This window comes from Prionailurus bengalensis, chromosome B2, assembly GCF_016509475.1.
Source record: "Prionailurus bengalensis isolate Pbe53 chromosome B2, Fcat_Pben_1.1_paternal_pri, whole genome shotgun sequence".
Taxonomy (NCBI): Eukaryota; Metazoa; Chordata; class Mammalia; order Carnivora; family Felidae; genus Prionailurus; species Prionailurus bengalensis.
In genome coordinates, this window is record NC_057349.1 from 7,812,044 (window position 1) to 7,838,515 (window position 26,472).

General features: G+C 44.8%; 1 long non-coding RNA gene across 2 annotated transcripts in view; it reads right to left on the minus strand.

Moving 5' to 3' along the window:
• The window catches only part of LOC122489181, a 300,673-nt gene that overhangs the window by 182,393 nt on the left and 91,808 nt on the right, over positions 1 to 26,472 (minus strand). For both annotated transcript variants that reach the window (XR_006298857.1, XR_006298858.1), the window contains one exon: positions 11,481 to 11,524. This is a non-coding gene — a long non-coding RNA (uncharacterized LOC122489181). The remainder of the gene's footprint in view (positions 1 to 11,480; positions 11,525 to 26,472) is intronic.

A 26,472-nucleotide genomic window follows, 5' to 3' on the forward strand; every position in this document is an offset into this window, starting at 1 on the left:
TTTCCACCTCACTAATACAGCATCCGACCGCACCATGTAGACTTGTAATGAGAACTGCCAGGCAAGCTCTCCTTTGCTCTTTCTAGAAGCACAGAGGCTCTCAAGGGGACAGGAGTACATCTTCCATCGTGTGCCAAGTCGACTCCCTGCAGCTGTGCGAAGTGCCTGAGTATGGAAGACAGCACACACTGGACGGAGGGCCAGCTCGCTCCCCTGCGGTGCCCCCCCCCCCCCCGCTCTCCACCCCCCCCCCCCCCCGCCTCTCACGTGGGTCACAGCCTGGTCCTGTGGGAAGGTGTGCGATGGAATCTCAGGAGATCTATCCAATTTCCTAGCAATCTGTAACACAGGCAAGAGCGCTCCACAGTCGGCCACTGGGATACAGATGCTGCTCACAAATCCCTCCACGGTCTCCCCCTCAACACACGCACACACCCAGCTGAACAGAGCCGAGCACATTCCCGCAACAATCCCAGTGAGGTGACTGCAAAAGCAATGCTGGGGATTGCACGCAGTTTTTGTCAGCACAAAAGCTGTATATGAGGAGCGCCCTCCCCCCCCCCCCCCCCCCCCCCCCCCCCGCAACCCCACCACCACACATACACTCACATCAGCCACCTGCCTTTCTACCTGACTACTTCTCAGGTAATGACTAGGTCCACGGATAGATCAATGGATACATGTTACCAGAACCTTAGGAAGATCTCAACCACAGGGATAGGATGTCCCTATACTACCAATAGAAATGATTCGTTTCTAGGAAAATCTGCGCATTCACTGATTTTTAAAAATACCTTGGAGGGGAGGGGGAACGGCAACCTTTGACAATACAGAGCCATCACCAGAGTCTCCATTTTAAAGGAGAGTGCATGAAGTCCACCAGCAACAAAGCTAGAGGACAGCCGAGTTGGGATCTGGACAGAAGACTGGCTAACTCCAAAGCTCTTAGCCGTTTTCATCATCTAGTACAGTATAGATCTTCCACAAATAATGTACTCAAATACTACTCCTACCATCATTTAAAAAAAAAAAAAGGCAGGGAATTTGCATTCTTTGGCTTTGTTTTTTAATGTTTAGTTTTTGAGAGAAAGAGAGGGAGAGAAAAGAACGCAAGCACAAGCAGGGGAGGGGCAGAGAGAGGGAGGCACAGAATCCCAAGCAGGATCCAGGCTCCGAGCCGTCAGCACAGCGGGGCTCGAACTCACAAACCCAAGAGATCACGACCTGAGCTGAAGTCAGAAGCTTAACCAACTGAGCCAACCAGGCGCCCCTGCATTCTTTGACTTTTAACCCAAGAAAAGGATTCATTACGGAGTGGTAGCAAGGGCTGTAGGTTTGGAATCTTGCCTGGTATCAAGTGACCAGAGGCAGGTTACTGAAGACCTGAGCACTTTCGTTCTTTTCTGTGAAAAGAGAAGGGCGGTGTCCAGTTCAACACTGCAGGCAGCCTCAATCTTAGACTCCCTAAAGGTTAGCTTTCTTCTCTCCCTTGGCCAGTTTCCTGCTCTGTTCAACTAGGGGTAATAAATCCTATCATCCCACTATGACAGAAGTCCTTAAAAGGGCAGGGGCATAAAAATGGAAATACCCTGAAAAGTGATGCTTTTTAAAAAGCTTTGTTTCTGATCATTAGCACTTTTAATGGAGTCCTAAAAGAAATGATAAATTGTCACTTAATTCACATTGAGGAGTTCCTATGTAAGTAAATCTGAACTTGGTTATTTCATAAAGCAAATGATCCTGACTCATCTGTTTTTCAACTCTGAATTTTCTGTTTGGCTTGGCTTCGGTCTGGTCTTGACTCCTACGTTTCCACAAGTCTTCCTTAAGTACCCATTAAGTGCTCGGGCCAATGGGGAATAAAAATGCTCGAAATAGGATTCTTGGGGCACCTGGGTGGCTCAGTCGGTTGAGCGTCCGACTTCGGCTCATGGTCTCGCAGTTCGTGGGTTCAAGCCCCGGGTCAGGCTCTGTGCTAACAAACAGCTCAGAGTCTGGAGCCTGCTTTGGATTCTGTGTCTGTCTCTCTCTCCCCTCCTCACGTTCTCTGTCTCTCAAAAATAGATAAATGTTAAAAAAAATTAAAAAAAAAGAAAATAGGATTCTTACTCCCGAGAAAGGTAGAACATACAGTTGTGTTTTCTTCAAGTAGGCACACAGAAGATGTGCGGGCTGACCAGCAGGTCCAAATGGTGAGGAAGGGGAGTAAGGTGGCACTATTAAAAATTGGCAGAATGTAGTCCCCTTATGGTCAGGGAACAGTTCTGCACCTTGACGGTGGGGATGGTTGCTTGATGAAAGGTCACAGGCATATGCACTTGCCCCGAAAAAAGAATGCATAAAGGAATTGATAAAACCCAAATAATAAGGTGTCTGATATATGGTGTTGTACCGACATCAATTTCCTGGTTTTGACAACATACTAAGGTTATAAAAGATACTGTGACCGGGGGAAGCCGAGTGAGAAGGACAGGACGACCGTACTTATTGTAAGTTCTTCAGCATCCAACCACCCAAATAAAAAGTACTTGCGAAAAAATTTTTAAAAACCACCTATGAAGAAGTTTCCTCTAAATACATATGGAAAGAGGTCTAATATGTTTGGTTAAGTCTAAAACAGGAAGGCATTACACAATGCATAGAATATGCTACCTTTCCTGTAAGGGCAGGAAGTATAGAATGGATAATCCTATTTCCTCTTGAGCAGCAGAAAGGGACTATGGAAGGGCCATGTAAGAAACTAAAAATAGGGGTTTAAGGAAGAACTTGGTTGATGAGGCTCAAGCATGGAAACTTTTTAGATTGGGGGGGGGGGTTGAACCATGCAAATGTAGCACTATTCAAAACAAGACGAAACAAACCAAAAGAAAACCAAAAACAAAAAAAAAAAACCATGAAAAGCAAAGTAACCTAATAAATGATACTATCAATGTAGAAACCTCCAGGTCAGGTTCTTTACTGAACTGTTACATACATTATTTTTCATCCTCAAGACAAAGGCCAAAGCCATTGAGGTCTCCACAAAAGGATAAAGCCAAGACTCAAAGGGTAGTTTCAAAATCTTTTGCCAACAATCCATGGTTTTACCCTTTAATCAACTCCTTACTTGGGGACTTGGAGAACACAGCATGCTGCTTCTTACCTTAATACCCTTGGATGTGACTTTTCCTCGGAGACCACACACACCTCTCACCCTCCTACTCAACCTTAAAAACCAGGCTCCTGCCTAGTTAACTTTTCTCCAAACTTCTTTCCTTCACAGGATGAGGAATTCTGTCTTACCTCTCTATCTCAAACTAAGTTACACAGATCTTAACCATTATTTCTTAATGGTCTTTAAATCCCCAGCATCTAGCAAAATGCCTGGCAACTATGACTCTTGCTCATAGAATGTTCCTTCAGCTACAAAGGATTCTTTAATCCTCACCATGAGCATTCAGAGAAATAGGACCTCATTAAGTGGACCCATTCACTTGCTAACAGGTCTAAATGATGATTCTTGGCTATTTTAGAATGAGTAGCTACAAGTACCTCTGAAAACCAGGATCTCAAGAAGATCTCAAGTTTAACTGGACCTAAGTAGATATTCCTTACAAACCAATACCAAATTTCTGAGTGACATTTATTCCTAATACTTCCGGTAAGTTCTTTCCAAAATAAATTCATACAGCAGTAGTAACACCTTTTATAAAAATATTTTTTAAAATTCCTAACCATAGCCTTTCTGAATTTCCTTCTCCAGGAAACGTGTTTACCTTTAAAAGGAGAAATAAAGGGCATGGTGTTCAGAAGAAAGCTTGGTCCTTTGGTGCTGACCTTCTAAAATATTTAGTTATCATTTAATATGGCATGGGTTTCTAGCTAGTCACACAGAACTGGCTTTAAAGGGTCTGTTCTCCTCAAAAAGATAAATGCTCAAGTGCCAGGTCAGTATGGCATAGTGGCAAAGATACACAGTCTGAAGTCACATGTCCGAGTTTAAGTCTGGGCTCCAACAAATCCTAACTTCGTCCTTGGTCAAGTGACGCCCGTCTGATTTTCCTTCTTTGTGAAATCAGGTTATCCTGGTATAAACACATTAGAATATTAGGGAATATTAGGATATTGGGGAAGATTAAATCACAGCACAAATAAAGAGCTCGGGAAAAGCCTACCATACCAAGGACTGAATAAACATTAACTAGTAAATCATATCCTAACTCTAAATATGGTTTGGGCCAGGGACACCTGGGTGGCTCAGGCAGTTAAGCTTCCAACTTCAGCTCAGGTCATGATCTCACAGTTCATGGGTTCGAGCCCCGGGTCAGGCTCTGTGCTGACAGCTCACAGTCTGGAGCCTGCTTCAGATTTTGTGTCTCCCTCCCTGCCTCTCTCTGCCCCTTCCCCACTTGCACTCAGTCTGTCTCAAAAATAAACCTGCATTTTTTAAAAATTTGACTAGCATACATGCCCAGTGAATACTGGCTACAAGGAGATTCTGTCTAGTTAACAATAAGCTATCTGAAAGACTCATCACCTCAAGATTGTTCTGGGAGAAACATTGAAAACACCAAAAATGTGAGAAGGTGTATTTTTGAGTGGTATGTGCGGTTACACTATTTTCCAAGAGATAAACCTCACTCTATAGAGACACGCACACCCCAAATCCTTATTTCCTGCTTTACTAATTGTTATGGGGTGCATGGGTGGCTCAGTCAGTTAAGCATCTGACTTCGGCTCAGGTCACAATCTCATGGTTTGGGAGTTCGAGCCCCACGTCAGGTTCTGTGCTGACAGCTCAGAGCCCGGAGCCTGCTTGGTATTCTGTGTCTCCCTCTCCCTCTGCCCCTCCCATGCTCACATGCAGTCTCTCTCAAAAATAAACATTAAAAAAATTTTTGTAATAACAATTTGATTAAAGAATGTTAATTTTGGAAATCATGCAAAATTTCTTAATGAAGATTCTAAAACACAGGTTTTTACAAGAAGTCAGACTTTGTTTTAAAGAAAAGTTTATCCCAATGGGTCGCTATTAGAGAAAGTGGACCCTTAGGTCTAGTCAGGTGTGTTCCAAGAGGATTTTCAGTGCCATGTGTGTATCTGTTCCCTTAGGCCTTTAGGGACCTTCATAACCCATACCCCACATTAATTCTCATTAGCCTACACAAGAGGCTTTGTTAAAAACGATATGGAAGCACCTAATCAGTGTCAAAACCAGTATTTGGGTATCTTAATTGGAAAAAGACATTTCTCATGGGGAAACAATTCAAAAATATTGATTCTGAAGCAGACATTTGTATATCCATGTTCTTACTAGCAAGATTCACTATGATTCAAAGCCAAAGGGTGGAAGAAACCCATTCATGCTATTGATAAATGGATGGATCGATAAAATGGCCCACGCATACAAAGGAAAATGGTCTTAAAATTCTGATACATCCTACAGTGAACCTTGAGAACATTATGCTAAATGAAATAAACCAGACACACACACACACACACACACACAAAATACTGCAGGATTGCATTGATCAAATACCTCCAATAGCCAAATTCATAGAAACAAGTAGAATGGTGACTGCCAGGGCCTGAAGGGAAGGCACAAAGGGGAGTGAGCATTTAATGGGTCCAATTCCAGTTTGGGAAGACAAGCGGTACGGATGGATCACGGGGATGGTTGTACAAACATGTGGCACCCAGTACCACACAACTGTACATCCCACGCAACTAGAATGAGAAGTTTTACATTTTACCACAAAAATTATTCAGTACCTACAACACATTCGAAAGCAAAGCCAGTCGTCGTCAATGAACTTGGGCTAAAGAAACAGCGTGTCTGGGTAATTAAGAGAGAGACCCTAAGGGACTGTAAATACAGCCTTAATTCTCTAATAAAAAGACACACAACTCCTCTTTGCTTTAGCGAAACACTTCCCCTTCTATGAAAGTTCATCTTCCCCCAAAATTACAGGGGGAAAATATTCAAACTCCACTCCTATTCCAAGTGCCAGTCACAGAACACGTCTGGCAGGACACAGATGCTGTCTTCAGCAGAGCAGTGGGAGCAAACACGGCAGGACCCAAAGCTACAATCTCAAAACTGAACTTGAGCCATCCATAATCTTTACTGTCAAAGCAATGCCTAATAAACTTCAGTTAGGTTAATCCCATTAAGATCTAACATTGTTATCCTTTTTTAAGTGCAAACACATTTAATTAGATCACAGGAACCGAGGAGGAGGCCGTCTGCTGCTCCCACTTTAGGATCCGTTTCTGAGGTCCTACGGACAGGAGCTGAACACGGATAGGACTACCTGCGTCTGGAATTTGGTTTCTCTTTCTCTTTACCTTTCCCTGGCAGCCTTACTTCCTGAAATTTGATAGTACCTACCCACCAAGGAGCTTCTGAGGAGAGAGTAGCTCTCTGGAAGTAAGGAAGAGAAACCCCTTTGCCCATCACTACCTTATCCCTGACACCCCTTCAGTGACAGAAGCTTTCGAGAAGGAGCCCTTCTGCAAAGTCATTGTGCTGCACATCGGACCATCCATTACTCTTCAAAACTGAAAAGCTAACTGGGCAGATCTGGGTCCCTAGAAAGAGTAGGAATGTACATTAGAAGTTTGAGCTCAGGACTGAACGACAGAAAATGATTTCGGGGACAGGAAGATGGGACCGGTTGGTTGGAAAGTTGTAGTGGCTTTGACAAAGCAGAATGTTTTCCTCCATCAGGTTATAAATGGTCACTTTTGTAATACACAGGATACAGAAGGTAATAGGACCCACAATTGTTCTATTTGGGGACTGCCAGAAACCTGAATGATCAAAATCTGCTCACAGGAACGGTCTAGCAAATCTGTAACTTAATTCATATGTCTGCATGAAACATAAGGTCTACTTCATAAAGTCAACCTCTTGGCCTTGGTGTATTCATGTCATTTAATACGATCTGCAAGGATGAAGAAAGGTTTAAATTTCAATTTACTTTTTTAATGTTTATTTTTGAAAGAGACAGAGCATGAGTGGGGGAGGGGCAGAGAGAGGAGACACAGAATCAGAAGCAGGCTCCAGGTTGTCAGCACAGACCCCAATGCAGGGCTAGAACTCACTAACCACGAGATCATGACCTGAGCCAAAGTTGGACACTCAACCGACTGAGCCACCCAGGTGCCCCAGGTTTCTGATTTTTCGGAGGAGAGATTTTTTTTTTATTTCATTCTGATTATAGGTTTCGCTAGAATTAAAAACAGGTGGCATATGAAGATTTGGGATTTCTGGCAGCAAATTTGCATATCAACAGAAAATATTTTTTAATCACATAACTCCTATTGTGATCACATGAATAGCTTCATTTTTCTCTTAGTGAGAAAAAAAATTTTTTTTAAAAGGTCTAAGAATCAGAAATCCTCAAGGCCAACACCTCAACCTGCTGTTATGCTGAGGAATCAGCACAGCACAATTGGGGCGATACATAAATGTGTATTTTCCTAAAAGGCACATTGCACAGTCGACCATAACCAATCAGATTTTAAGCGTCTGCTGTCAATTAAGAATAAATAAATTCCTGAATGATTTTTCCCCCCATTTTGGAAAATGAAATTGGGTCTTATTTCGGCCACATCTGCCATCAGCAAGGAGAAAGAAAAGGCAGGAAATAAAATAACCATGGGCGTCAAGAAAAGCTTACCTCCTCCCCATATTTTTTATTGGAAAAATAAAATTTGTTTTCCAGTAAGATATTTCACTTAAAAAAAAAAATCTGTTTCTACTCAAAGCTAGAGTTCTATTTATTTTTAAATGAGGCACAGGAAACCTCCCAAGTGCAACTCAGATTTACATCTGGCTAATCCTTCAAATGTGACCGACCAAGTTCATGCTGTTTATTTCTGAGTTCTGTGATTTTTGGAGAACACGTGTGAGAGATAGCAAATTAACTACTGCTAGTCAGCAGCAAGCCAGCAAAGGAGGTCTTGGGAAGCAAGTGGGAAGAAATCCTGCAAGTCAATTTCTAATCACAGTTGCCAGAAACTTGGGGGGAAAGGCGAGAAATCCGGCCAAGAAAAATCAGTGGTAGAACTTGTTTCCCTTTTTCCATGGAATATTTCAACACTCAACCAACAAATACAGCTCAATTTTTCCTTTCCGCAACTTCAGGACTGCGAGGAAGGTTCTGGCCTCTTTGATAGCCTCAGAAACATTAAAACGGCCCACACCGCAGGCCACCAGGGTCTCCGAGTTCCTTTCCTGGAGCCATCTCTACTTACGAGAGGGGAGAGGGAGAGCTTGCAGAGGTGACAGGGCAGGGGTCCCTCACATGCCACAGAAACACACATCGTCCCCCCACAGGACACCCACAGGGGAGCAGACAAACCACAGTCCAGTCTCCTTATCTAAAACTGGCCTCGGCTGAAAACAAAACATAACTTAAGAACCACAGTTTGAGGGGCGCCTGGGTGGCTCAGTCGGTGAAGCACCCAACCCTTGATCTCCGCTAACACTGTGATCTCATGATTCATAGGTTCAAGCCCCGTTGGCAACAAAGAACTTGCTTGGGGTTCTCTCACTCTCCCTGTCTCTCTCTCTCTCTCTGCCCCTCCCCCACTGAAGCTCTCCCTCTCAAAATAAATGAGCTTAAAAAGACAAAACAGCACAGTTTGAAAAGCACCTATTCATTTCAAAGGTAAGCCCCCGGAAAGGACACTCTTGCAATGCATTTCCGTCTGCTTACCTCAATCCCAAACCAAACCCATTACTGGTTCTGAATCACCGCCACAAGGCGTCACCTGGAGAGGTTTTATGCCAGGCCGATGCTGACGCTGAGACCGACCCCACCCCCTCCGCACCACCCACTCCCAACTCAACGGACACTGGAGTTTCTGGAGGTCAGGCCAGGTGACCAGCATCCTCTTAAAAGCCTCCCAGGTGGTTCCCCTGTGTGGCCCGCAGTTGAGAACCCCAGCCCTTAAAACTGCGGGTTTTCTTAATGTTGTACTTATTTTTCCAAAGAGACAGCATGAATGGGGAGGGGCAGAGAGAGAGAGAGACGTACAGAATCTGAAGCAGGCTCCACAGAGCCCCACGTGGGGCTCGAACTCACAAACCACGAGACCCTGACCTGAGCCCCAGGGAACTGCACTCTTTTAAAAAGGAGGTTTCTCTCTCTACCATACACACTCTAAGAGATGACCTCTAAGGTCACTCAGTCTGTCGTGCCGGCTTCCCCATGTGGGAGCAGGCTGCACTCTCCGGCCTGAGACAGAGGCGGGCTTGGTCCAGGCCCCGGAAGGCAACGAAAGGCTTGGACTCCAAAGCGGGAATTCAAAAGCAAAAATTCCCACTTCCTTCCACTCAACACAACACTCCTGACACCAGACGCGCGCGTTTTTCCACACCAAGCAATTCTCCAAAGCTCCTTGGACGGGGACAGGGGGTACGGAGGTTAATTCAATCCGGACACCGACCGCCCCAAGTTGTCACGGGCCCCCCACATCAAGGGTCCCGTCTCACAGGACCGCCCCCACCTCCCAACGCCAATTCCAAGCCCCAGTCACCACCTGCAACCCTGACCCACCAGCTGCAGGAATCGGGGGTTCCCCAAACTCCTTCCTCAAGTTCCCTCACTTCCTAGAACAGCTCGCGGGACCCAGGAAGACAGTTTACTTACCAGATGACCAATTTGCCAAGAAGGTTACGGTTCAGCAGCAGCCGGACGAGAGGCCCAAGGCGCCGCCCCGCCCCCCCAGCTCCGAGCACCTCCGCGGGTTCAAGCCAGAAGCACTCCAAACCCCTTCTTATAGGGTAGGCTTAAGGAACTAAATGATTGGCGCCTGGTGTTCAACTCAACCTCCAGCCCCTCTCGCCTCCCCGGAGGTCAGGGGGTGGAGCCTGTAAGTACCAATGCTCCAAACACACGTGGTTCCCCTGGCAACCAGCCCCCATAATTAGAGGCTTTCCCCCGAGTCGCCTTATTAACATACACTCAGGTGTGGTTGAAAGGGGCTTGTTTTGAATAACAAAACTTACGGCTCCAGAGCGGTTTCCAGGGCTGGCAACAATAACCAAATATTAAAACAAAAGATGCTTCTATTAGGTTTGGGAAGTTACAGGGCTCTTAGGAGCTCTGGCCTGGAGCCAGGGACGAAAGACCAAACTATAGACTTCTTCTGTCACAGAGACCCAGGTGTAAGTGCACCATCTTGGGTTATTTGGAGCATCGGGGGATATACTGCTGTGTTAAACACAAAGACCAAACATCAAATAGGGTGTGAAAAGAGTATACCATCGTGGTCTTCCTACCATCTCGTAAGGCTGCCGTGCATTCGCATCACCTAGAGAATGACCCCCCCCCCCCACCCGCGATCTGTGGTTCAGTCCCTCTGGAGTGGGGTCCAGCATTTCACGTAGTCTCGAAGAGTTCCCAGGTGCTCCGAGTGCAGCTCAAGTCAGGACCACGCTTGAGAGCCACTGCTCCAGCCCACAGTGTGGCTCCAAACATACGCGATACCAAACAGGGATTTGTGGGGTTTTTTTTTTAATTTTTCGCCAGTTTTATTAAGACATAATCGATATGTAGCATAGCGATGTGATGTTCACATACTGTGAAATGAGTTATCATCCATCATCTCAGGTACAAAAAGAAAAAAAGGAAAAGAAGGGAAAAATGTCTTTTCCTTGTGATGAGAACTCTTGGGATCTACTCTCCCGACAACTCTCAAACACACCCTACAGCAGTGGTGACTATAGTCATCTTGTTGTACGTGACACCCCTAAGATTTGTCTTTATAGTATCTGTCTGCACAATGGGAATAGTGAACACACTGGATATGTGACATAATAGAATTACTGTTAACTACTGTTCTGGGTGTGAAAACAGTATTATGTCTATGTTTAAAACAAAGAGTTCTTATCTTTAAGAGACATACATTGAAAAAGCTTTTTAAGTTTATTTTGAGAGAGAGAGAGAGAGAGAGAGAGAGAGAGAGAAAGAGTATGTGCAAGCAGGGTAAGGGCAAGAGATTGAGAGAGAGAGAATCCCGAGTAGGGTCCACACTGTCAGCACAGAGCCTGATGTGGGGCTTGATCTTACAAACCGGGAGATCGTGGCCTGAGCCACAACCAAGCGTCAGAGGCTTCACCCACCGAGCCACCCAGGTGCCCACACATTGAAAAAGTTCTTAAAACACTACAGATAGTTGACATCTGCCTTGTACCCAAACTCTCTCCTCATGAGCAAACCCTTACCCTGAAGGTAGGGTTCACCATTCTTGTGCATGTTTTCTAGCATTACAACGTGCATGCGTGAATACATAAAAATAAAACCGAAAACATAACAGAATAACAGCACATATAGGAAACTAAAATAAACAAACACCCAAGGAGAGCAACCAGGGAAATGGTGGCCATTGGGATCTTCCAGGAAAGGGCAAGCACAAAGAACCGTAACCACAAAGGGAATCGCTATGATCCTTTATCTGGAAACTTCCTCATGCGAGAAGTCTCTTACCTGAGCATGCTGGGTGCCAACGCTTCTGTAGTCACCTGAGAGTGCTAGGAAAGAAAGGGAAACTGAGTCATAAGTTGGAAGAGTAATCAGAAGGACACAGCAGAGTGACATTTCAGTACACATCTTGGCCTACCTTGAAGGTGCTAGAGGAACATTTGAGAAGTTGATTCTTTATTAAACACGTTAGAATGGTGTTGGACTTACCTGCTCGGGGACCATTCCATGCCAGGCACTCACCACGGAGGGCTAAGCCCTCTTTCTACGTGGAATAAAAGCTAGAAGCACCCAATAACCTGGTCTTAGTGCCCACTCTGCTACTCCTATTATAAGGCACTGCAAGCACATCACTCCCCCTTTCTGGGGCTAGACTTCATTATCTGAAAACTGAAGGCGGGTAGAGATCCATAATGACTACCAAAGCCAACAGTGCATTGCTACACGTGAAAAAATACTAGCCCTGGGACGTCGTCAGAAGCAAAGAGAGAAAGCTAACACAAATATATGTGCTAGGCCCTATTCTATAGCTTATTTCATTTAACCTCTAAAACAATTTTTGTAAGGCTAGTCTCAAGAGTGACAGAAGGCCATGGACAGAGAGAGAGAGATGGACTGAGAGTATGCAGTAACTTGCCCAAGGTCGTAGGACTAGCAGGAGCAGAGCCATAGATCAAAACCGGGAGCTGGCTGACCCCAGAAGGAAGTTCTTCCCACTACACCATGGGCGGTTCACGGAGCACCATCCTGTTGCTGGTAGAGTCACATCAAAGCCACGGTGAACTCTGACTCCAGAACTTACAAAGGCGTGCAAGTTTATATACATCAAGGGTTAAGTTTGCTTCCCGTGTCCAGACTTCCCTTTTAAAAAAATCTGACATGTTTTAAAAATGTATTTGATTATAAAAATAATTGCCCGATAACACATCCCGCAAAATTAGCTTATAATGTGTCTAATTTTTTTATCCAAAAACTTATATCTTCCTTTCTCTAATATTCTTCATTAAAACAAAAACAAAAACAAAAAACAGCACAGCTTATAATAGCAGGTTATGTCTGGATACAAGGAAGAAGCTTGGAGGGTTTCTTTTTTCCCCTTCCTTAAAATTTTTAGAGGCTACACCCCAAATTATTTATGTTCTAAGCGCCTGGTTCCAAAAGCAAAGTTACTGGCAAGTCATGAAAGATTTAACTATTTCACATAGCGGCTACCTTTTTTTTTTTTTTTTTTTTTAATAATATTCTAGAGATTAGAAATAGACCACGTGCCTATTCGGCCAAGGCAGCAAAACAGCTTCAGTGGGTGAACACACCACATAAAGCAACCGTCTGGCTCTCCGGGGCTCAAGGTCATTTTTCACTCCATGTAGGGATTCACATAATTGGCTACGCACATTCGTCCGCTGCATCAGACGGCAAGACAACCGATTAGATGGATCAGCCGTCTGGTGTAGGGACCCAGCTTCTCTGCTCCCTCCAGGCTCAAAATAATTCAGCACCATCAACCTCCCCCATTAGGTACAATTAATTTTATGGAATGGAGAGCATGAGCTTGGGTAAAGAAAATGGCTGACACGCGCTTCGCGCCGCAGAAAAACATCAACTGTGCCCGCGACACCGGCTTGCCCGAGCTCCCGCTGACCTGGAGGTGCTAACGAGGGACTTGTGCAGAGACTGCGTTAAAAAGTCTCCCACACTTAGCCAGGCCTGACCCCAATCCAGACTCTTCTCCCACGCCACAGCGGGAGGGCCTCACTAATTGGAATGTGCGGGGCACGTGGCCAGAACGATGTTTCACGAGCAGACACCCGCGTGGCTCCCGCGCGCGCACGCTCGGATCTCCTCGTTTTGGAAGACCTAAATGTGCACCATCAAGGTGGGCTTAAGAATTAAAGTACGTGGTTGTGTGGTTAAAAAAAAAAAAAAAAAAAAAAAAAAAAAAACAGGTGGAAATGGTTTTTGTAAGCACAGATTTCCCCGTAAGACTGGAGGTATTAACCAGACACAGGAACAACAAAGATCCGTGGTGAAAAGGGACCTTCTAATCACATTAGCTTGTAGTTCTAAAGGAAAACAGTGGCTCTGAATTTCCCTTTATACATAGCAACTTCAAAAAAATCCCCATTTTCTTAGTACATCTTTATGTAGGCAAGACTGCGTGCCTTTGAAGCCTCAACACAAAACAAACAAGACTCTTTACAAGTCCTGTCTGACCACCCAGGGAGAATCAAATGGTATTTTTTTTTTCTCCAGTAGGCCACCCCGGGATGCCTCGAATAAAAAGGAAAGGGAGAAACTCATCCTGCAACGGGCATGTACTTTTCTAGTGGAGTTATTACACTGTTTTAATCTAAATATGATGGTATAGTTTTCCCTAGCAAAGCCAAAGGACATCTAATTATTCACGTATGGAATAGAAGAAGTTTTGAAATAGCAGGAAACGGGTTAAAATCAAGGCAACAGCAGAGAACAGGGGAAGATAAAGGAGTTTTCATCTCAAAATCCCAAAAATCGAGTAGGGATTTTTAAAGTGCTGATGCTCCGAATGGCAGCACAGGGGCCCCGGGGTGGGGGCAGAGGTTCCTTAGAACAGAAGCCCTGGGAGGAGACCTCTCTAGGGCCAGACTGCAGGAGACACTACAGAAGGCAGTTTCTGGGCACCACACTGAAAAGCGTAGTTGCACAAAAGTACTTTAGAAGCCTAAGAAGGTCTTATAGTCATAAACATCCTGAAATGTGTTCCTCCAGTCATGTTGCGTCCCTGCACCCAAATCACTGTGTGAGCCAAAAGAAAACCAGATCCTGTAGCCAGACATCGGGGAAGCCCAGTCATGTTCCCAGGCTTGGTTTCTGCTGCTAACACTGGGGTGCACAGTGCCCCAGGCACACGGACGTCCCCTGCTCTTCCTCACGTACACAGGGCCCTTCGGCCTGGCCAAGCCTGCGCAGGTGGTCTTTTCTCCTGAAATGCCCTGCCATCCTCGACTCTGGTGACTCAACCTTCAGGACAGAATGGAAGCAAGTTAGTAGACCTCCTCCTGAATTGCACCTCTGCCCCTCAACAGCCTGGTAGCCTTGGGCAAATTACTCAATCCTACTCCCTGCCTCACTTTCTCCATCTGCTAAATGGGGATCTGAAGCCTGCCTCACCCTTAGGACCTAAAGTGACCTGCAAGTAAGGACAGTCATCAGCTGATGCTCATTAACTTCCTAAGTGTTACATCCCTGCACGGGAATTACACCACCTTTGCCCACTCCCGCCCGTCTTCCTTAACACCCACAGCTGAAAACCATCTCCCCCTTCTCTGAATTCCCTTCCCAAACTCACTGCAGTGGTGTTTGGTGCCCCGTCACTCTCCGCACGCACCGTCACCACCCCCTTCCCGCCACCACCCACACCAGACTGTGTGCTCTTTGGAGGCAGGACCCGTGTGTAATTCGTGTCTGTATTCTTTCCAGTGTCTCACACATAATCAAATATAACAACCTCAGGATTCTAGAACGAACAGTCCCCTTTAAATATTCTAGACAAAACGCATTATTCTATAAATAAGAAAACCGAGTCCCTGTGAGATGAATAACCACACTGTTGCTAAGTAGTAGAACCTCTTCCTACGTGACCAACTTGAATGGCCGGGTGGGTAAGTGGATGAAGAAAAGGACGGATGGATGGTCAGACAAAGGGACAGACCAACCAGCGATCAGCTACAAGATCCAAGATATCGTCAGCAATTCAAACCCTGGGGGGCTGTGTACTGACCCACCATATAATGGCCACTTCACCACTCATGCTTAGTTCGTCTACTAAACATCTCGCTAAAGGTTTATTTATTCGTTTTTTGAGAGAGAGAGGGGGAATAGGGGAGGGGCAGAGAGAGAGGGAGACAGGGACTCCCAAACAGGCTCTGCAGCTGTCAGCAAGGAGCCCGACGTGTGGCTCAAACTCGTGGCATTGAGATCATGACCCTGAGCCAAAACCAAGAGGCAGACACGTAACCGACTAAGCCACCCCGGCACCCCGACTAGTAAACATTTTTAAATGTCATTTCTTTGAGATTCCTTATGAAATCCAGATCGAGAAAATTCACCATGCAAAAGGATTTGAAAGAGTATTCTCCTTCGACAGTAGAATCTCTTAATGCATAATTGTGTTCCAAACTGTTCAAATAAACAACAGCTCACCTTCACCTCGTGTAGCTTTTCTTTTCCACCTTGTGTAGCTTATTCATGCCACGGCTTTCACTGAAAGCCAATACCATGCGCCGGGCACGTGCCTGTCCCCACAGGAAGCCCACAGGCAGAGCACCCCTGGGAAGAGCTCACAGCTCAATACCATCTCTCCTTCCCCTCCATTCTGCCCTCTCCATCTGTCCCTACACGTATTCCGTAAAGTGCAGAACCAACAGGATAAACCCCACCACAGAGATAACGAGGGGCAGATTGCAAAGCACTGGGTAGATGCTGAAGTCTGAAGGTCTGGGACATAGGAGCCCATGTCCCTTCCCTCTCCAAGGCTCAGGAAACAGTGCAGACCTCTCAGGTGGCAGGAAACTCCAAACTAGGATCTGGGGCATAAGAAGAATTTCCCAGAACACCTGCTCACTGAGCCACACGACTGAGAGGAAACAGCCCAAGAAACACTCTGGACTGTTGCTGCGCCATGTTTAAAAATGTCCTCCCCTGTCTGTACCTGTCGGAACTCTTCAACTCGCTGGAAATGTGGTGTGGGTAATACATCAAGGAGAACACTTATGGTGTGAGATTGTTGGTAGTGGAGATAAGCTACAGAGGACAAATCCACCGCCACTGAAGACAACGCGCACAAAATTGCCCTGGCATTGTGCTAATCACTGTCCTCTCCCTCGTGAGGTTCCAGGATACTCCAGGGGCATCTGAGGTCATTAAACAAGGCATTTCCTGTTGCACAGGACCTAGCTGAGGTAACTGTGGTGACAGTTCAAATGTCGCACCATCAGAAGTTCTATCTGGCCACCCCATTGACGATAGCATTTCCGGCGACATCTCTGTTCCCACACTCTGCTTTATCTCGAAAGCGTTTATTGTTACGTGAAATTAAATTATATCTTTCTTTTTTTCATCATTGTCAATGTCTCCTGCAAAAACCGAAGCTTCTTCAGGGCAGCGACTCCGTTTTCTTCACTTCTACGTTCCCAGTATCTGCAACTGTATCTGACGCAAGAGAGATGGTGAGTGAATATTTAAGTGGTATGACTGCAATCCACTTCCCAGATCAGAAACCTGTCAATGCAGACCCATCGTTACCAAGTCACTGACAACAGCGGTTTCTCTCCTGTTGAAAGTCACGCCCAGTTGGAACCTGGCTTCTCTCCACGAATGCCTGAGGTGACTACTTGGGAATAAACCCAGAGAAGGAAGGAGGTGCTTCTAATAACTATACCGGGATAGCAGGGGCACAGTGAGAGGGATGACGCTTTCATCTGAAGTTTACAAGGGTCTGCTGTCATGCTGAGCGTAAGACAAAGTTACAGTCTTCCTAAGAAAGAGTACACGAAGGAGACTAAAATCGGGTTGGGGGCACCTGGGTGGCTCAGTTGGCTAAGCGTGTGACTCTTGATCTCCGGGTTGTGAGTTCAAGCCCCACATTGGACGTGGAACCTACTTCTAATTAATTAAATCATCTTTTAGGCAAAATCTAGAACTGCTCTAACTACTAACTTAGCAACATACAGGTTTTTCGATTCAAAATTAACTTTTCACCAGCACATCTGCTCAAAGAAAATCTTCAGTTCCCTTGCAGCCTGAAAGAAACACATCATTCTTCCTGCTACTTCAGGAAGAACTCAACCACGTAACAATTCCATACTGGCTCTTCTCTTGTCTTTTCCCCAAGACTGAGACATTTTCTCAACAAAACTGCTTTAAAGGGATACATGGTAAATAATAAGCTGCAATACCACCTAGAGTTTATAGTGACCCTATAGACGGGACGGTCTATTTATATGCTTTTCCAGTAGGGATGGTCTATTTATAGGCTTTTCCAGTAAAAAAGACACAGTAGGAACACTAGAAAATGTTGTAGGATTTCTCCCTCTGTACAGAAGCAAGCCTTGGGGCACCTGGGTGGCTCAGTCAGGTAAGCATCCAACTTTGGCTCAGGTCATGATCTCACGGTTCTTGAGTTCGAGCTCCATGTTGGGCTCTGTGCTGACAGCTCAGAGCCTGGGGCCTGCTTCGGATTCTGAGTCTCCCTCTCTGTCTGACCCAACCCCGCCCACACTCTGTCTCTCTCTGTCTCTCAAAAATAAATAAATGTTAAAAAAAATTTTTTTAATAAAAATTTTTAAAAAGCAAGCCTCCACTTGCTCACGCGTTCAAATGCTGATTTGATGTATGTCCACCACCCCTGAAATGGTCCCCAGATACCGGAAGGAAAAGAGTGGGATGTTTACAGCCTAGAAGAGGAGCAAACCTAAGTAGCTGAGGACGAAAGGGAGAGAGGAGGAGAGGCAGGGGACAGGACTGGAATAAACGATTAGGCAGGGGGGACAGAGAGTCAAGCCAAGAGAGAATGCAGCCCCAAATGACCTTCGTGTACCCCAATGACATGGAACATCTCAGACGCCCCCAACCCAGGAATGAATTTCCAAAGCAGACGCTCCTGGAAGAGAATTTGCGCCATTTTTCCTTTCTCTTAAAGAATGGCAGTAGCATTTGCCAAAATAGGTCCTTGACTGCCCATCTATCTTCTTCCCCGACCCCCCTCACCACCCCCCTCCCACCCAGCCTCCAGAGCTCCCTGCCTACCTATCATCCTAAACAAACCCGTTTGGATTCTCAGTCTCAATCACCATCGACCACAACAAAGACGTTTGTGAGAGCTGGTCTATGTGAGGCCCCATGCTAGACATGGTACAAACCCAAGTTAACAGACTCTGTCCCGCCTTTGAGGAGCTTTCCAAAGAGATTATTGTTTGGTTTTATAAATTTTACCACCAGAAAAACTCTGGGTACGTGTCCTTTTAACAGCAGGTCTGTGACTTTGGATACAAAGAGCAGCACATTTTATAAGCCCCTGTAAATCAAAGTGAGTTCTCTCGCACTCGAGCACCGTCTGCCCATGTGAGCACAAAATGGATTTCTAAGCCATGAAACCAACTCTTTTTGAGGAATGTCCTCCTTTCTTCTTTTGCCATTGCACTGGAGTTGTTTTTGCAATCCTGAAATAGCACGGTTTTATTCAGGGCACAGCCAACCAGAGCTCAGAGAGTATCTAAACCATGTCTTACTGACACACATTAAATAATTACACCCCAGGATAATTATGTTGGACACATTGTGTCACCTATGGAAATGTTCAGGTGCAAAAACATACTAAATGGAAAACAGACAGGGGTACTATGGTTTCTGCTTTTCCCGGGGCGGTGGGGGGAGGCAGGTGATGGGGGGAGGGAGTCTTCCTTTCAGTAAATCCGTGTTAAAAGTTAAATTGTCTTTAAGGCATTTCTATTCTTATGCCGTAAAATACCATCAGCTGTGAGCTACTTTAGTTCCAGAACATTTGATATTTTCAGTTTTCCTGAAGATCAGAAGGACTTTCGGAATAATGTATTTTTCCCTCAACAAAGGGCATCTGCAAAGCCTAGTCTGTTGCAAACAAAATCATTCTGCCAGTCTTAATGTATTCTTTTCAGGAAAGCCCTGTTCAGAGAATTCCACAGAAAAAGAAAAAAAAAAAAAAAAGAAAAAAATCAGTAGCCCAGGAAAGCACCAATCTAAACTAGGATAGCTTCTTGTAAATAGATGAGGCCAAAGTACCTTCAATATGTTCTAGATATTAGACTGGGGGGAGGAAGGGGAATAAGAATAACGATCTTGAATATTACATATTTTTCACATCCCCTTGATGGACCAATATTAAAGCAAATATTTGAACGATTTGCCAGTCTTTCAAAAAACATGTCACAGAAAAGCCACTTTTGGAATCCAGCTAGAAGACAAAAACATCCCTAAGGTAGGAAATATAAAATTGCATCACTGTTGTTACTGAGAACAATAACCCCAATAACAAGAATATAGTACGATATTAATACAACAAGGCCCCTTTCATCCAGGACTCAGAATATTTTGTACACACCCTCTGTTGAGAGGATGACACTCAAATATGAGGAATTTTAATGATTTCTCTCAGGTCACCCGTCATCTCCAGTGGTAGACCAAAATATCTGTAAATACTTGATTGTGGTTTCCCGATGTAAAGGCTCAACCATATAACTTTCAATTAATAATTTGGGAATCCTATTTCAGAGCCATTTTCAGGGAAAACCATACTAGACTTTCCGTTAAATTCTGGGTTTGCCCTTATTCTGTTTCCATTACTCCCACCATAGCCCAGGCAAGGGGTAGGATAACTGGGAAAGCTTTCTGTGCTCTCCCTAAGGAATCCATCAATATCTCCCTCCCCGCCACCCCATTTCCCTCTAGCACAGGATAGTGAGCAAAACCCCCTCACATACCTGTTTCAGCACATCCTGCCCCAGGACAGGAACCCAGATGTTCCCCCTTCCCTATCAGAACATTTAAATTTCCCATCGTTCATCTGATGCTTCTGTCATCCCTCAACACACACCAGACACGGAGACGTCCCCAGGTCTCTTCTTTGTTCCATTTGTTCATGCTACAGTGACCTCTGCCCAGAAAGCCATCCTCATTTCCACTGGCCTTCGTTTCCTAAATACACACCCAGTGATCAAGATACTCAAGTTGAAAGGAACCTTGGAGCCCACTTAGTGTAACCAGCCGCCCTATCCACACAGCCAGCATTGGTGAGATTCAACCTCTCCTTCACGTTGTCAGGAATGAAAACTTCATTGCTCTAAGAAACAGTGCTCCGTTGGGCATTTTAATGGTGAGGGAACTCTGGTCTGCGCTGAATTCTTGTACGGTCACTGGGACATGCACCCAGCAGGCCCAATTCTGCACCCCAGATTGATAACAAATCAAGTTGTTCTGCAACAAAATGGCCTCAGCGATGTTTGAAACCCACTGTGATGTTTACCCTGAATCTTCTCAGCACCAAGTACAAAGCCCTTCATTCCTCATGAGACCTGGTATCGAGATCCTTTGCCATCCAAATGAAAATCCTCTAATTCAGAGCTGTCTAACGAACGACTCATGTCATTCACACCCAGAAAATAACAGCATCTGTATAGCACAGGGGGAAGAAAGGCAAGGGTTTGGGGCAGGATTGTGGGCAGGGAGCCCTAGCACACCTAGAAACCACGTGTAGGACCAGGAGAGCAAGCACTGTGCTAACTTCACTCGTTACTCTTTTAAAGTCTGTCATCTGCGGGCGCTCGAGTGGCTCGGTCCGTTAAGCATCCAACTTTGGCTCAGGTCATGATCTTGCAGTTTGTGGGTTTGAGCCCCGCGTTGGGCTCTAGGCTGACAGCTCAGAGCCTGGAGCTTGTTTGGATTCTGTCTCTCCCTCTCTCTCTCTGTCCCTCCACTGCTCAAGCTCTCTCTCTCTCTCTCTCAAAAATTAATAAACATTAAAAAAATTTTTTTCAGGGGCACCTGGGTGGCTCAGTCGGCTAAGTGTCCGACTTCGGCCCAGGTCACGATCTCACCATTCAGAGTTCGAGCCCCACATCGGGCTCTGTGCTGACAGCTCAGAGCCAGGAGCCTGCTTCCGAGTCTATGTCTCCCTTTCTCTCCGCCCCTCCCACGTTCTCTCCCTCTCTCTCTCTGTCTCTCAAAAATAAACAAACTTGAAAAAAAAATTTTTTTTAGTTTTTTTCATTAAAAAAAAATAGTTTGTCATCCAAAAGCACAGACCATCTCAAATCCAATTTATTTCATCCAACTTCCCCCTGGTAAGTAAAGCCAACACTCACTTTTCCTCTTCCTGATGACTTAGTGCACAGTATCTGCTTCAGCGGGATTTGACGTTTGACATTGTGACCTTTGACTCCTATTTACTCCAGGATTTTCCTAAGTGACCATCTAATTTCACGTGTCGGATTCACTTTCCCAACATGACCACGTGTCATCGTCATGATCAGTATGCCCGTGGGTACAACCATACAGGTCTGGGCACACAGTAGGGCCTCCTAAAAACATGTGCGGGGCTGAGGACACAGCCCCGGGACAGGAAAGCATGGCTTAAAGGCTCTGGTCCGTCTGGTTCACAAGATACAAACCTCTCACCTGTAGAGGAAGTTTATCGTCTGGCTGTTTACTCAGGCTGAATCTAAACAAGGACACAGACTTTCAGACTGGAAAACTCAGGGCAAATAAACACTTCCAGACAGGTCCAGACTGGGAAGCAGGGCCGTGGACTGCCTTCTCCTATCCGGGTTGTCAGGCCCAGCCTCTCATCGCTGCAGTTATAAACACTATTAAATGATGTCCCATAGTTTTACTTAAAGCTCTGTTTGCTTTCAGATTAGACTTTAACATTTAATAAATATCCCATCAGAGTATGGTAGGAGTGGAGAGTAATTTGATTTAAGCTTTATTGCGAGTATGAAACTCAAGCCGTGCTAGTTAAAACAGGCTCTAGTTATAATTCAGCCTCACAGGAAGGTCAAGACTCTTGGATTCCCCCGGTCCTCTTCCTCCAGAGCTGAAATGCCTGGGAATTCAGTGAATTTACATATTCTTCCTCGGCCTCCAAGCCAAGTCACAAGGTCCTAGCCTAACTCTTTGTCTTAGGCCCACTGATTCTGGCTCAGCTCGGAATTCACCTTGGGAGAATGAACTCTACAGGGAACAATCCTGCCACAGGAAGAAAAGACAGCGCCTTCCTTTCCTGGAGGGGAGACCCCACTCTCTTCTTCCTCCTCTCCCACCTCTCTCGGTGCAAGCCTGTAAAGCTGAAACTCTGACAGATTAATGAGAAGTCGGCACTGGTCCCTCTGGACTCGATCCATTTCTAAGCGAGCTATGAGAACTTGGACACTTTACAGATCCTGGAGGAATGAAATCCGAGGAGAGAAAAGGAAGTTTGACACATGCAGAGGGAGTGAGCTCTGGGGCGGGGAGAAGCAAAGAGAGGGGAAATTTTAAGACGAGATGCATAACACAAACATAACCGGCAGATCGCAGCGCGGAACTGTGAACACCGGGGTCTCCATTAAAGTTTGAAAGTGCAACCATTACTGTAAAATTGTAACTCCATGCCAAACGTCTTGCGGTTGAGGACAAGGACAGTAGTGTTGCCCCTGAACTCACCTTCACCTTCACTCTGCTGTGAATAAGAGGACAGAAGGGATTTTACACGGAAGGTTACAGGGCAGAAATAGGTGCACAACACATCAAGTTTGCCCTTCTTCCCCTTTAGAAACCCAAGCAGGAAAAAAAAAAAAAAAAAAAAAAAAACCTGTTTTTGATGATTCTGAGATGACCCTAGGACAAGGGCAGAGGAGGCCTGAGGCAAATTTTCAAAGCAGATCTACCAGGGAAAATAAATCCCAACTCTGATTCTACCTGTGAAACCGACATTTCCATACAAATCTATTCTGTTCATTAGAAACCAACATTATTCTGAAGTGCCATCAATCTATGAGCTTTTAGCCAGTACTGAGAGACTATTAATTTTAATTCCATAGCAGGACCCTTAAAAGTCTGAACGGAGGGGCGCCCAGCTGGCCCAGTCAGAAGAGCAAGCAACTCTTAATCCTGGGGTTGTGTGTTCGAGCTCCACGTTAGCAGCAGAGATTACTTAAAAATAAACAAATAACGGGGCGCCTAGGTGACGCAGTCAGTTAAGCGTCCGACTTCAGCCAGGTCACGATCTCGCGGTCCGTGAGTTCGAGCCCCGCGTCCGGCTCTGGGCTGATGGCTCAGAGCCTGGAGCCTGTTTCCGATTCTGTGTCTCCCTCTCTCTCTGCCCCTCCCCCGTTCGTGGTCTGTCTCTCTCTGTCCCAAAAATAAATAAACGTTGAAAAAAATAAATAAATAAAAAATAAACAAATAAGGGGCGCCTGGGTGGCTCAGTCGGTTGGGCGCCCAACTTCAGCTCAGGTCTTGATATCGCAGTCCGTGAGTTCAAGCCCCGCATCAGGCTCTGTGCTGACAGCTCAGAGCCTGGAACCTGCTTCCAATTCTGGGTCTCCCTCTCTCTCTGCCCTTCCCCTACTGTGCTCTGTCTCTCTCTCTCTCTCTCTCTCTCTCTCTCTCTCTCTCTCTCTCACTCTCTGTCAAGAATAAATAAACATTAAAAAAATTTTTAATAAAAAATAAGTAAACAAAAATTTTTTAAAAGTCTGAAGGGAAGATGATGACTTCAGGACAGCAAAGGCTAATTGTTTAGCCCATGTAGATAAAAGCAGCAAACAACTGGTAAAGAAAACAAACAAAAATCTCCATCCTAATCTACATTAACATCCACTTTTCAAAAACCAGTAAATAAGACAATTCAGAAGAAATGACAATAATGTCAGGTTCACGCCTAATTCAGTGCTAGACACTTGGAAGATGCTTCATAAACTGTTTCATGAACAACTGGTTGCTTAAAAACATCAGAATTTACTAACTAAAAACGATAGAGCACAGATTGTCTTCTCATGGGCAAGGAATGTAGGGATGAGGAATCAAAATTATATTACTGTTTAAATCTCCAAAAGGACCATGACCAAAGGAAATGAGACTCTAAAAAAGAAAAAGAAAAACATTTCTCAAGGCAGCATCTCTTTCAAATTAACTGGTTCTGTTATCAGTTGCACCATCGCTGTGAAGTGAACATGGCACAGAAAGAAAAAAAGATACAATGTGAGCTGAACCAAAACTGTTAGGAAGGTAAGAATCTTTGGAGACAGGTCGTGTAAGTGCCATACGCTATTATAAGAATTACTTGGGGGGCACCTGGGTGGCTCAGTTGGTTGGGCATCAGACTTCAGCTCAGGTCATGATCTCCCAGTCTGTGGGTTCGAGCCCCACGTCGAGCTCTGTGCTAACAGCTCAGAGCCTGCAGCCTGCTTCGGATTCTGTGTCTCCCTCTTTCTCTGCCCCTCCCCTGCTCATGCCTCTCTCTCTCTCTCTCTCAAAAGTAAATAAACATTAAAAAAAAAAAAAAGAAAGAAAGAAAAGAATTACTTGGTCAGGTCAGGCCACCTTAGTACGAACTGTTGTCAAAGAGCGTTTTTCTGAATGCCCATAATTCTTACATTTTCTCCACTCTTTACCATGACTACAGTGAGCTCTGTCTTCTTTTCTTTCTTCAATCTGTTTTTGCTGACTATTGTCTCAGGGGTATGGTTTATAATTTTTTTTTTCATTATCTTCTAGAGACCTCCTATTTCGTGAGTATATCTTGGTGGGGATATCATTTTGCATTTCAAAATAAGCCAATCTATTCTAAATTACTTAGCTACAAACATGTGGAAATATCTCAGTTTGGGTAAATACTTGGTAGTTTTCTCAAGTTCCTCTCTTTCAAAGAAATTAAATGATTATCTTCTCACTGACCCACTTTACTTTTTTTTAAGGAACAGGAGTCCTGCTATATAAGGGTGCTTTGTATTGCCCAATGATGTGAAACGAAATGAACCCAGGTGGACTGGAGACAAAAGTATCAGGCTTCACTTGAGCTTTAAACAAAAAAGAACCCTCTGCCACTAAAATAATTTGAAAGGTAAGATTAATTCTGTAAATCTCTGGAAGGCTTTATTTCTCAAATTACATAAGTCACTACTTTCAGTAAACTAAATAGATCATATACACCACATTTTCTTCTCTGCGATGCTTGTGTTTGATTTCCCAATAAATCCATTTTGCGAAAACACTTCTTCATCTCAACTTTGGGGGTGAAATTAAGGATATGATATATTGTTCTTTGTTGCATGAAACACAATCTTCAAATTACTTTTACCTAATGTTTATGTAGTCTTCAATAGATAAGTTTGAAATTTTTGATTCATGTAGGTAAAAGTAAAAAATTAGTTTATTTTTTAAAAATATTTTGGGGGCAACTGGGTGGCTCAGTCGGTTAAGTGTCCGACTTCAGCTCAGGTCATGATCTTACAGTCCATGAGTTCGAGCCCCATGTCAGGCTCTGTGCTGACAGCTCAGAGCCTGGAGCCTGCTTCAGATTCTGTGTCTCCCTCTCTCTCTGCCCCTCCCCAGCTCATGCTCTGTCTCTCTCTGTCTCAAAAATAAACAAAAACATAAAAAAAAAAAATATTTTGGACACAGAATGTATGCCTGCACGCACATGAGCAGGAAAGGGGCAGAGGGAGAGGGAGAAAGAATCTCAAGCAGGCTCCGTGCTCAGCAGGGAGCCCGTCACAGGGCTCAATCCCACAACCTGAGCCAAAATCAACAGTCAGAGGCTCACTCGAGCCATCCAGGCACCCTGAAATAAAATAAATCTGTATCATGGGATTCAGGCAGACCAAAAAATCACGATGTTCAGAGTAACAGAAGAAAGCAAGGGTTGGGTGCTCTGTGAAAACAGGACCACGTCTTCTGCCAAATCTTACAGAAGAGAAAGTCTGGTTCAACTCACAACAGAACAGGAAAATATCTCAGGAATACAAGGGACCTGGTGGGAAGACCTGGGCAGATTTTCAGGACACCCAAGCATTGGCACAAAGCCTGCTCATTCTGAGAGGCTAGGGAAGTGGTCCTTCCATGAATATGGAGAGCAGTTAGGGAGGAGAAGCATTCTGCATTCGGCTATAGGCACAGAGATGAAGGGCAGTGGAGTGATCAAAATCAGACTCCTCTTGAAAGAGAATGAGGGTCAGCCCAAGCTGCAGAAGCCATTAGTGTGGTCCGTATAATGCTTTGTCTTGTTGTTATGGACCTCTGAAGACAGACTGTATTTTGTCCTGTGAGCCCAGCCCAGTGTATAGACTTATCGAATCACCATTAATACACCTGAAACTAATGTAACCTGGTGTGTCAACATTTCAATGTAAAAAAAAAAAATACATGTTCATAAAAAGACAAAAAAAAAAAAAGGAATGCATTTTGTCCTTTAAGGAGCGATTTTAGCTTTGGATTTTCTATTTGA